At 38.3% G+C, this 12424-nt stretch overlaps 1 long non-coding RNA gene across 19 annotated transcripts in view; it reads left to right on the top strand.

Annotated features, from left to right (window-relative positions):
• LOC126648896 (uncharacterized) overlaps positions 1-12424 on the top strand; it is a 286520-nt gene that overhangs the window by 225817 nt on the left and 48279 nt on the right. The gene's annotated exons all lie outside the window — the stretch shown is intronic.

The following is a 12424-nucleotide window of genomic DNA, read 5'->3' as shown; positions in this document are numbered from 1 at the left end:
CTTGAGGTTTGAAGCAAGTGCTGTTATCCAGTTCAATATATTGTACATTGCAGATGACTGTTTTATCTTTCTGTCCAAAAGTACATTTTCAGTTTTTGGTCACAGGTTACCTTTAATTATGTTATCCCCTCTGAAGTCTAAAGGCTCTGTAAGCACCTTAAAAGACAGGCATAATTCATTTACACGCACAAACAATGAATTTTCTTCTTTTGAAAGTGACTTTTTCCAAGCAATGGGTTCTTATTTCCCAATATTGTATTCGCTTGATCACGGACTTCATGAGAACCCTTTGATCACGGTGATGGAGTTACTGTTTTGTACTTGCTAAATTGATTTTATCCATGTTTTGCCTAAAGAGCTCTTAGCTACACACTTCTTTGATGTGGTAGTTTAAACAAACTCTTCATTGTTTTGTTATTTTCTCTGTGTTTTGGAGTATGTAATTCTGTGAGTACAAAAATTGTTAAGAAGAAACACTGGTGCTAGAAAAACAAGCCAAATTCACAAACATAACAGAATTATTTTAATATAGCTTTAAAACAGGTTAAAAAGTTTGTAAACAGAAGTGATACTGGTCAGGTTTTCTAACATAAATTATCTCCTTTCAGTCTGAGATAGAAGCAGAAATCTTTCAGCTAAGTAGGGTGGAGAACATTTGTTCTAAGTTTAACTTAATTATATTGTTCAATTAATTAGTAACTGCTGGATTCCTGGAGCGTATAGGTGACCTCCTGATGGTGAGGACTGAAAGTCTGATTTCATTCATTGACTCCAACATAAAGCCATTAATCACCACTCTTTCCTCTTATATCAACGCAGTCCTTCCAGATGCCACAATGAAAATAAGCAGCAATAACTTAGGAATTATCAGCTGCCACGGGCTGACACAATTACTTCCACAAACCAGCTGTCAAACACAAGTCACCAAAAAGTCAGGGGTGCAGACCCAGGCCCTCAGGTGCTGCTGTGAGTGCTCTTTGCAGAGCACTTGTGGCCCCCACCTTACTGGTGAAAAGGGACCTCCACCCAGGGAGGATTTCCTCTGAGGTGAGAAATTAAACTGCTTTTTCCAACAGGTGTGATAATGTGTGTGCTGCTCCATGCACATTTTCCTCACGTGTATTCTTGGACCATCAAAGCCATAATGATGCCATTACCACTTATTTAACCTGTCAGAGTATTTTACTGAGTTCTTAAACTATCAACCCAGGATACGGTGGTAAGTTGTCCTGATGGAGTTTATTGTTCATGAAATACACCTTTCCAATTCTAATGTGCATGTATTTTCTTGCTTGTCGGTACGTTCTCCAAAAAAATATACAGAGATTTTAAATGGAGAAATGCAGAATTCCTCAGGGTGTTTAAAATCTTATCTATCAGTTCCAGAGGGATGTCATTTATGCATAGTTCCCCCTTTAACAATGTCAGTTACTTTTTTATTTGAAAGTATTTTTGAAAAATATCAGACTCTTAACAATAGAACTCCACAAAGCTTTATGTGCAGGTCACCTTCTTAAGTCATTGGGAGATTATATTCAATGAATAAATTGCAACAACTTGGACATTACAGAAGTTCTCAGGAACAAGAGCATGCTGTACAAGAGTATTTTAGGGATGAAATAACAAGAAAGGCACTCTGATAGCTGCTCTGGCTGATCTCTTAAAGCCAATAAGCAGGTACAGTAAACATGGTTCAGAACACCAGAGGCAGCTTATTACACATTCTCTGCTTGATCACAGATTAAATTGAATGTGAAGAAAAAACTTCAGACAAAGAATGTTTCATTGTGTTTCCCCAAGAAAGTGACTCATCTGGATTCTGGTGGAACCACCTCCTTCAGCATAAATAAATACCATAGGTCTTGACATTTCCTGTTATTAAAGTGATTATATATTCCATATGCATTAATTCTGCAGAAGGTGAGGTATAGATTTCATCTTTTGTGGCCACCAAACACCCAGGCCTGTTACAAAAACTTAAGAACATGCGAATGAGAAATTTCAGTTTTGTATCAGATAACATATACTGGGTACACACAGTACTTAAAAGATTACATCATTGCTGCATCTATACCTGGAGTGATTAATTTTGATTTAGTTGCTGATTTAAAGGAGAGAATGGCACCATATCACTGACATACTACAAAATCAAATTCCACTTCTCAAATATTTCAGTGGGTTTCCCTGGCTGCTGCTGTGCACTGCTGCCCAGGACATGCAGGTTTAGTGCCATTACTGTGCTTGAAGTGGATAATAAGGTGAACTGCAAGCCTTCTAGGCTTTTTCCCATCTCTGTTTTATGCTTTTCCAAAGAGGAGTAAGTACTCTGAGTCACTGATCTGGAAGTAGTTTCTCACATTATTGTTTTTAAAGAGAAAACAAATAAAATATCCCAAAGACTGAAAAATAGGAAAGGAACAAGCTAACACATATGTTGTGGTTTTATAGAGAGAACATGTGTATAATCTCACTTTTCTTTGTGTTGTTGAATATCACACAAACCAAACAAAGCATAACTAGCCAGGATTTGCTTATTGACATTGCTCATCAAAGAATAATAGAATCATTTTGGTAGGAAAAGACTTTTAAGACCAGCAAGTCCAATCGCTAACCCAGCACTGCCAAGTCCACCACTAAACCATGTAAAGGTGGGTCACAGGACCTCAACATAAGACATTTAAAGCACTTCTGAGTTTGAGAACAGACTAAAAGCAACCAAGAAAAGCTGTCATCTAAATTGAAGATATGCTAATGTGTTCTCATAGATTTGGTGAGAATAAATGCATCATGATCAAAGTATAAGACACTCCTTGTTTCTCTAGCTTATTGAGATTTCTTTCCGTCTAAACAGCCCTGACTTTTACCTCTCATGTGCACAAGGAATCCAATAGCTACCACAAACCTGGAGTTTTCTCCATTCTGTGACAGAATCCTTGATAATTAAATGGCAGAAATTTGAAATGAAAAGAAAAATTGAAGCTGACAAATACATTGAAAAAGAGATATGCAATCATCTCAAGGTAATATCACTCTATTTTACATCCTGCAACCCCTTAATAGATACCGTTACCCTAGAAATCATGCCCATTATTTTTCAAAACCTGTTAAAATATCTTAGGCATCTTATTAACCAGTAGAAGCCGTAGGATGGTAGAAGTACTGAAAACTTGTAAAAAAATGGAAGTACTTTCTCCAGGACACTCTAGTTTTTTGCAAGTCTCTCTCCAGTTGCAGCAATCAACCTTGCTATATATTATTATATCACACATTTGGAGGCTTTTTTCAGCATTCCTTTGATTTTCTTATATTGAGAAATATGTTTGGATGAAGAGGAAACATGGACTAGTGACACTCTTGGAATGACATTATTAGTAGGGTTAAAGAGTGAATGATAGTTAGGGATTATGTAGAAAGAATTAAAGTAACAAAACTATGAAAGACATTGTGAGGAACACTGAAACAAAGATATTGCATTTATAAGTAGCCCAAGAGCCTGGATTTCATTTGCCATTGTACAGTCCCTCTAAGATTTCCCATACTGTAAGGATACATTTTACTGGATCCTTTTACATAAAAGCTTTACCGATTTCTCTGCAGATTCAGACTAGATTTCCATTTCCATTAAGTACTTTCACATCTCATTTTGAGATCACAGGTTAAGTACTTTCCTGGAATTTCTTAATCAAGAATAAACATAAGGTACTTTCTGAGTATATTCTGCCAAATTTCCAAAGAGATTGAGGCTGTCTCAGAGGCAAATTGGTACTTTACACACATATTAACTTCACAAACAGAACTGTTAAGGACTTTATTGAGTCCAGTCATCATTCATTCCAGACTGCTGCTTAACAGCCCATTGCCAAAATCGGTCCTCCCCACTGCAGGGGAGGGGCTAGAGCAACCCAGCATGCCCCAGCCTCTCCAGCACAACCCAGCTTACTGTGTCAGCTTGGACAGGGAGGAGGTGGCAGGAGCAATGCAGCCACCTACGTGGTTCTGCAGGTCCAGGTGCACTCACATCTCCTCCATCACTGAGCACTGGGGCAGAGAAATCATCTGACTTGTACAGCCTGGCATTTTACCTCCAAATGAGTGTAATAATGCTCTACAAAACATCTGGACTTTTCTGTCTGGCTGCTTGAGATCTCTCTTTGATTCCCACATGTCAAAGACTGCTTTGTGTTGTACCAGGCAACTGATGAGCATTCCCTACACACATTTAGGGGCCGCTTTGGAAATCAAATCTTAATCACAGATATAAAAGAGTGTAATTAATTCATTAAGTTTCTTCTTCCCATTCCTTTTCTTTCTCCCCCCTTCTTCTACTTTCTTCTTCTGCTCCTTCCTCCCCTCCTCCTCCCTCTTTTCCTCTTCTTCCTCATCCTCTTCCTCCTTCTTCCTTCCTCCTTCTCCTCCTCTTCCTTCTCCTCTTCTTCCTCTTCATCCTTCCTCCCTTTCCTTCTCTTCCTCCTCTTCTTTTTTATCTTTTTCTTTTTATCTTTCTTTTTCACATAATATATTTTTGGATTGTATCTTCTCACTTTTCATCCTGGTCTGTAATAAGACCGATGATTCACTGAGGCCAGTGGTTGGATTTTTCCAGCCACCCTTGCTCTCCACTCATTGGACTCCAAGGTAAAGGTCTTGATGACCTCTGGAGGCCACAGTGAGAAATGTTTGAAGTTTTTGCCATGTGTTTCTGCAAGAAAAGGATAGAGCTGCAACAAAGATAAACTGGTGCTCTCCATTGCCATTAATTGTGATATCTCACTAAGGATAAGATTTTGATATATAGAAACCAAGAACGAGGATGAGGATGGAAGAATGATTTTATCAAAGACCAACATACCTGATTTAGACAGAAAGACAACATCTCTGGGTCTGCCACAATGCACATCAAATATATTGTGGGCATATTGAACCAGCATGAAACTAAGTATGACTTTTCAGGTTTTCTCATGCTCTTTCATGCTACAGAGATTCAAGTAAGTTCACAAAACCTCTTTTCCAAGTCTGATCTCTTGCCATTATATTAATCTTATTTGACTGCTCAGACAATCACTTCTGTTTTAGTGCTTTCTTTGCCACAGAGAAGTTTAGATTATGGTAAACATGTGATTCAGTCCAGTTCCCCTTTACTTAAAGGCAGTGGAAGTTAGTTATGATCAGTGACAAATGATAAATTGGGCAGAAGGTGCACTTTAATATTCAAAAGGGAAATTTCATAGCCTTAGATATGCAGGTAAAACTTTGACTGAGCTAAACAGAGGCTTAATTTCTATTGAAACGCTGAAGACCTAAACATCCACATAAAGTCAAAACCATGCTTAAGATCTTTGCAAAATCAAAATTATACTGGTATTTACCCAAAGTGGAGTGATTCTTACTTTCTTCTCTATAGTTTACACAATTTAAACATCCTCTAATACTTACTTTCAGCATTTATCCTTCTGACACTTATCTTTTATCTTTTGTCTTGCCAGGTTTTAGTCTTTAAGATTAGAGGGGAACCTCTGAACAAGCAGGTTGACTGTCTGCACACAGTTACTCCTGGTTAACTGAAGGTTCCAGAGAGCCAATTAATCCTGACTTGTGGTTATCAAATTTATTCCTCTAATGTCTTTCTCCTGTGGCCAAGGCCTGTCATGTTTAGAAGAAGTTTGTGTTTTATATCTCAGCTGGCTGTGGCTGGCCCCAATATTCAACCATTCTCTATGTCCTAATCTTTGCTAAAGTTGAGTCGTTTTGCATCTTTTCCCCAGCAAGGCAATTTCTCAGTCATTTCTCATATAATTTTGCAGTCCTCTCTGTGACAAGATAAAGAGATTCCTTAGTTTTTCACTGAAAGAAATTTTAATATTTTTAAACTGAACTTTATTTGATTTGATTTAATTTAATAATTTTCAATCATTTCAGTCATTTCTGTCATCCCAAAATAATTTTAATTTCCTTTCAAATGTAGGCTAGAACTGTTACCTTCTGGAGTAACACTCAGTTGCTCATTTAAGATACTGATATCTTTTTCCATGTGCTGGGACAGAGGGTCTTAATCTCTTTGTATGGCCTCCATCCCATGTTCCTACCTGTACAGCTTTTCTTTTGGCTCTGTTTTAGTGATTTGGACTCAACTTATGGTCTATTGAGTGCATTCTCTGTCGGTGCTCTGCCCTCATTGCTGTAGACATCATTAGATTAATTCCTGTATGTAGGCTTAAGCCAAATTGTATTAGGAATGATTTTATATTTGTTCCTAGAACACAAATAGAAATGATGAAGAGTATCACTTAGCAGTAATTTTGGTGAAAACCACTTAAGAGATGTCCTCATGGATTGCCCTTTGAGATCTTAAAACAGTTTAGTGTAAGGTTATTGATATTGTAAAGTGCCAATTTCTCAACTGGCATGTGTGTGTGTGTGTAATGATAAAAAATAAATATACATCCCTTACACCTGTTATGTATATATAGTACAGCAATCAGACAGGAAATAACCTCACTGGAGAATGAGATCAGGTTTGTGTTGACAAGTCAAGTTGCAGTCAAACTGTGTTGACTGACTTTCATTTCTCTGATCATTATCAATTAATTTTTACATTTGCCTGGGGTTGAAGTCAGAATAACTGTACTCTGCAATTTCTTACAACAGGCTGCTGGTCAGGTCTGAACACTTACTTTGTGGAATTTTGTTAAGAACTATGAGTTAGTACTGAAGCTATGTACACCAGTCACAGATCTCTTTGCCTAGCACTTTTATGCTGATATTTACTCAGGCCAGCTAGCTTTAAAAATACCTGACAGATAACATCTTTTTTTTTAGTGCCTTTTGAATAATAAACACATATTCTTCTGTCTTCATGAATAAGTGAGCTGTTCTGCTTCCTTCCAGACAGAAAATTATTATTGAAACTGTTCTATTTTCCTTCCTTACTAGTTGTGCTGTCACTATTCTTCCTCAGGAGCCCCTGGTGGTCTAGTGGTAAAGGCGCGGCGCTATCACCGCCGAGACCCGGGTTCGATTCCCGGTCAGGGCCACTCCCGGGCAGGTGGGGCTCGTTAGCCCTTAAAGGCAATCCACCTACGTCCTAAGGACCTCACTGCCACCGTCCAAGCTCGCTTGGCCCCGGCAGATGAACCATAGGATTAAAGGGTGGGCTCAGTTCCGCGCACACTGTGTCTCACCTAAAAAATCCAATGCGCAGGCTGGAAGGTGGAAAGACCTTCCCCGGATCTTCGCTCGCGAAGACTGACCATTATTATTATTATTCTTCCTCATGACAGGTATATTTAGTATCACTAAGATTTCTTTTTCTCCTAATACCGTTGTTTTAATTCCCTACTACCATTCACCCTGCCACTCAATTGTAACTTTTCCAAAGTTCTTCCCTTTTGACTTTCTGTGCTCCAGAAGTTTACACTGGCTTTACACTGGCTGCTGTCTACTCCTTCCTTTCCTCTTTGCAACATTTGCTGCTCAATTTATCATCTTCATTTTGCTACTGAACTAAAAGGAACTTTTAGCTAAACATGACACTTTTTCTACTGTGCATCCATGGCTTTTTAATCATCTAATGTAAGTTTCTGAAGAATCCTCTGAGAAGCCAGAAAAATAAGATGGTCAGGCAGATTACTCTCTGTTTTTCCTCATTGAATGTAATCAGATTGTGATCGCTGATCTCTTGGTTTTGCCAGCTTCCCCTCCAGTGACTAAAAGTTTTCCTTTTTTATTGTAAAGCGCAACAAAGCCAACAAAACAAAGCCTACAAAAGAATTTCTGTTAGATATCACTGCTGTGAGAATGTACCATCTACTGCTTGGGCCCGTTGTTTTACCACAGGCTCCACGGGTGAAACCTGCAAACCCACCAACATTTTTTTTCCTCTTTCTCTGCATTGAGAAGAAGTGCTCAGATAGGGAGCCGTGCTGCTCTCTTGCTCAGAATCATATTGTGCCCTGTAGCTGCCATCCCTGCCCATCTCCTCTATCTCAGTGACCCCTCCTGGGTTTTGTCTGACACGCATCAGTTGCTGTGTCTCCATTTCTCTCAGTTGTACAGTACTGGAGCAGCTCCAGGTCTATAACTGTGTTGCTGGCTGGGTCAGGAGGAAGAAATAAGCAGAGAGAGATAGGCTCTTCAGCTTGTCCAGCCAGGGTCCCATGGGGTGTGGGAGAACCTAGCTCAAGTCTGACCTCCCCCCAACACACAGCAACACAAAACTATTGCCACTGCTGCAAAGTCCACTTTCGGGTTACACCAGCTGGATAGTCCAGCATTTTCTGAGGTTCTCAGCTGAGTCTGGTTTGAACTATCTTCTCTGAGCAGAAAGGTGAGTGAAAAGAATGATTTCTCCTAACCATGGAGAAATATAGGAAATGGCCTCAAGTTGCTCCAGGGGAGATATAGATTGGATATTAGGAAAAATTTCTTCACCAAAGGAATTTGCAAGCACTGGAACAGAATGCCCGGGGATGTGGTGGAATCACCATCCCTGGAGGTATTTAAAAGACATGTAGGTGTGGCATTTAGGGACAGGGCTTAGTGGTAGACTTGGCAGTGCTGGGTTTATGGTTGGACTCAATGGTCTTAGAGGTCTTTTCAGTCCTAAATGATTCTGTGATTCTAGGAAATGATACATGTCTTGCTTCCTTCTGTGGGTGGACCTCCACAAAACCTGCACCACACTTCATGAGTCATTTTGAATTTCAAAATTATTTACATATGGGAAGTGAAACCAGAGCAAAATGGTAGAAAAATGCTGCAATTTTAGAATAGAAGCACCATAAGGGCATTTCTTCACAGTACTGTAAGAATCTGTTGTTACCAACCTACTTGAAATCTCTGTCACTTTTGTTTGAAACAACATAATATGAAGTGTTTTTCCTCTGCTACTCACTCATTTTTAATTACCTTTTCCTTCCTAATAAATTTAGAAGACTTAAATTGAAAACAGCTATGACCTGCAGTCCCCATTCAGTATCAAAAATCTGTATGCAATTGCACCTAGTATTTCGATTTGCATAACTTATTTGTGGCTTTTATTAAAGCTGCTTGCATAATAAAATTAAATGTAGTTTACATTTCGTAATGTATCTGTTCACTTGCCTGTAATCAAACTGACAGCTTTTCCTTTAAATAGTCAATCAAGTCTCCATTTCTCTGTGGCTCCATTTATTTGGTTGGAGTTGAGATGTCATAAAACAGAATGGAATATTTTACAAGTTCTGATTACATGCTTTGACTTTTTTAGGACTGCAATTTCTTTCATTCATAAAAGAAGAACCGTTGAATTATTACAAAAAAAAAAAAAAAAAGGCAAAAAAGCTGATTTTCATTTCACAGTTGATGCTACATTTACTAAAAACACAATCTGAATTCTAAATGTTTTTTAGCCAGTCAAAATTGGCTAAAAAGCCTAGACATTAAGATCTTAATTGGTTAGACTATAGCAACAATTTCACGAATAAGGCCTAATTTTTCCAGGCTATATCCTCTGAATAGAGCTGTATTTAAAAATAAGGTACAATGATTCTTTTACAGAACAGAATTTAGGAACTGAATGATGATACATCTGCAACTGGAAAATTAGGTGCTTATTTGAAGTAAAAAATATTCCCTAAAATTTCTTATTACTCTGGTCTCCCTACTTGTCCTTCCTAAAATGCCTGTATCCTTGCATTCCAACATTCCCATCACATGAGCCATCCCACCACATCTCTGTGATGCCAAGAAGATCACAGTCTTGCAGGTGTGCACACAACTGTAATTCCTCTTGTTTATTCCCGATGCTTTGTGCGTTTCCAGAGACATTTAAGATGGGTCCTCAAAGGGGGCAGTGAAGCTGGTGAAGGGTCTAGAGAGCAAGTGCTATGAGGAGCAGCTGAGGGAACTGGGGTTGTTTAGCCTGGAAAAAAATGAGTCTCAGGGAGACCTTACTGCTCTCTACAACTACCTCAGAGGAGGTTGTGGCCAGGTGGGGGGCAGCCTCTTCTCTCAGACTGCTAGTGATAGGATGAGAGGAAATGGCCTCAAGCTGCAGCAGGGGAAATTCAGGTTGGACATCAGGAAGAATTTCTTCCCTGAAAGGGTGGTTAAGCATTGGAATGGGCTTCCCAGGGAAGTGGTGGAATCACTACCTGTGGAAGTGTTCAAGAAACATAGTTATAGCACTTAGTGCTATGGTTTTATTAAAATGATGGTGTTTGGTCAAAGGCTGGACACAAAGATCTTGGAGGTCTTTTCCATTCTTACTGATTTTATGCTTTTATGATTCCCAGTGAAGCTGACTTACAGGCTGGAGTGGCTGGAATTCCTTGCTGCTGCTCTTCAGCTGCTCCTGCTGTTCTGTAAACCCTGTCCAGGCTCTGGTCATTTCTTGCTGGCATCAAACTAGTAGGAGTGGGATGAACCAAGATTTCTTCTCACCTTTAAACTGTAGTTTAAAGCCTCTTCCCCAGCTCAGCAAGCCTGTGACTGAAGATGCTCTTTCCCTTCTCTAACAGATGGGCACCATTAGACCTCAGCAGACCAGGCTTCTCAAAGCAAGTCCCATTACCCAAGTAGCCCAACCCCTGGCTGTTGGCACCAGTCCTGTAACCATCTGATGTTTTGCCAGATTTGACTGTGCCTTTCAAACCCCTTCCATTTGACATTCGGGAGGATAGATGAAAAAACTATCTGCAGTCAAGATGCCCTTACCACTGCTCACAGGGCTCTGTAATCCTTGATGCTCTTCAAACATTATATTTCAGATCAATCCTCAGTTTCAATTTGCAATATTTGGCAGACTGCATGAGCATCAAACACAGTCATATTTTTATTCTTTTCATCTTACCCTTTGATCTTTTCACATACTATACACAGATACTTAATGGTCTGACTGCTACAGGCCTCATGGGATCCTACATTCTAAATACCTCTCTGAAACATATATTCAAAATAACCATTTGAAATACTTATGAAAGCACTATGATTAAATTAACTTTTTGTATATAACCTGCTATAACCACAAAAAAAACTTGGGCAAGTGTTTTGGTCCTGACTCTTTCTTTGATGTATCACTATACTGTAGTCTTAAGGGACCCAGTTTCAAGAAGTGTTAGGTACTTTTAAGATACCACAGAGGATCAAAAATTTGGATTTTAACATTACTGAGATATGACTTCTAATCAAAAATAAATAAATAAACTAAGAATCTAACCCAATGATATACCAGATGAATTGGGAATGCATTTCATTCATAAATCTCTTCAAATACACTTCTCTAACTGCATGACATGAGCCTTGAAAAAAGCTGTAGCATCAGGTTAGAATACCCTTTCTCCATGAAGAGTTTAAATGGAACATATTATTAATGGGAATGGTAACTCTACTAGTATGTATATTCCTATATTTATGAGTATATGAACTGAAAAACCCATATCTTGAGGCAGTCTTCCACAGGGAAGACAGGCACCAGGTATGGAAATCTAAGACATATAAATCAAAATTGTATTATTTACTTCAAAATCTTGTTAATTAAATTTGTGTCATGGGATTGATGCTCTCTTCTGATGGTTTACTTGTGTGTAATTCTCATGAGGTTTAACATGACTAGAAATTACCAAAATAAAGAGAATACTCTGTTCCCAAAAAAAAAAAAAAAAGAGCAAGAACGTAAGCAACAGAAAGGCTGTATTAACCTGAGGACAGATGCAGGTCACCCTTTCTACCTAGTTTCAGCTACCAAGACAGTCGAAGCAACTAGGCATAAAGTCCAGGTATGGATTTTGCAGGACTACATTTATATAAGAGAAATCTGACACAGGCATAAAGACTGGTTGGATTATTGTGGTATTAATTAACTGTAACTACAGTTTTAGCAGCTCCATAAAAGTGAAAATCTTCTGAATATCTCATTGAGTATAATAATTAAACTATGCATTATGGATATAACATTATTAGGAAAGCAGTCTGAAATTCAAGCCTGAAGGGATTCTTATCCCTGGTCCAAGTCTGGTAAATTTCAATAGTTCTGCATTTTAGGATGGTGGAAAAAAAATTTTAAAAAAATTTGCCACATACTTTCTTTCTGTACAGTGTGAATGCAACTCATAAATGAAATGACGTCAGACATCCAAAGAGTTCTAAATTATTATATTCAAATTAATATGATCTATAGACATAAAATTTAAAAATTTAGAAGGTCAAAAAGAACCCTAATCCATAATAGAAAGGAAAAAACCAAAACGTTGAAGAATAGAAGAATAGATACTTCTAAATGTATCAGCAGTCTTTCAAGTATTTTTTGAGAAGAAATCCTGATAATTATATAATTTTTGAATGTATGGGAAAATTAAATCATATACAAGTTTAGTGACTGAAGTACCTTTTAGTAGCTCTCCAGCTACTAAACTATGAGATTGTTTAGCTGCTACAAGCAGAATCTAAC

This window comes from Myiozetetes cayanensis, unplaced genomic scaffold (genome assembly GCF_022539395.1).
Source record: "Myiozetetes cayanensis isolate MyiCay16 unplaced genomic scaffold, myiCay2020 scf5-8, whole genome shotgun sequence".
Classification (NCBI taxonomy): Eukaryota; Metazoa; Chordata; class Aves; order Passeriformes; family Tyrannidae; genus Myiozetetes; species Myiozetetes cayanensis.
The sequence above is the reverse complement of the archived record's forward strand: the minus strand, read 5'-3'. Positions and strand labels throughout refer to the sequence as shown.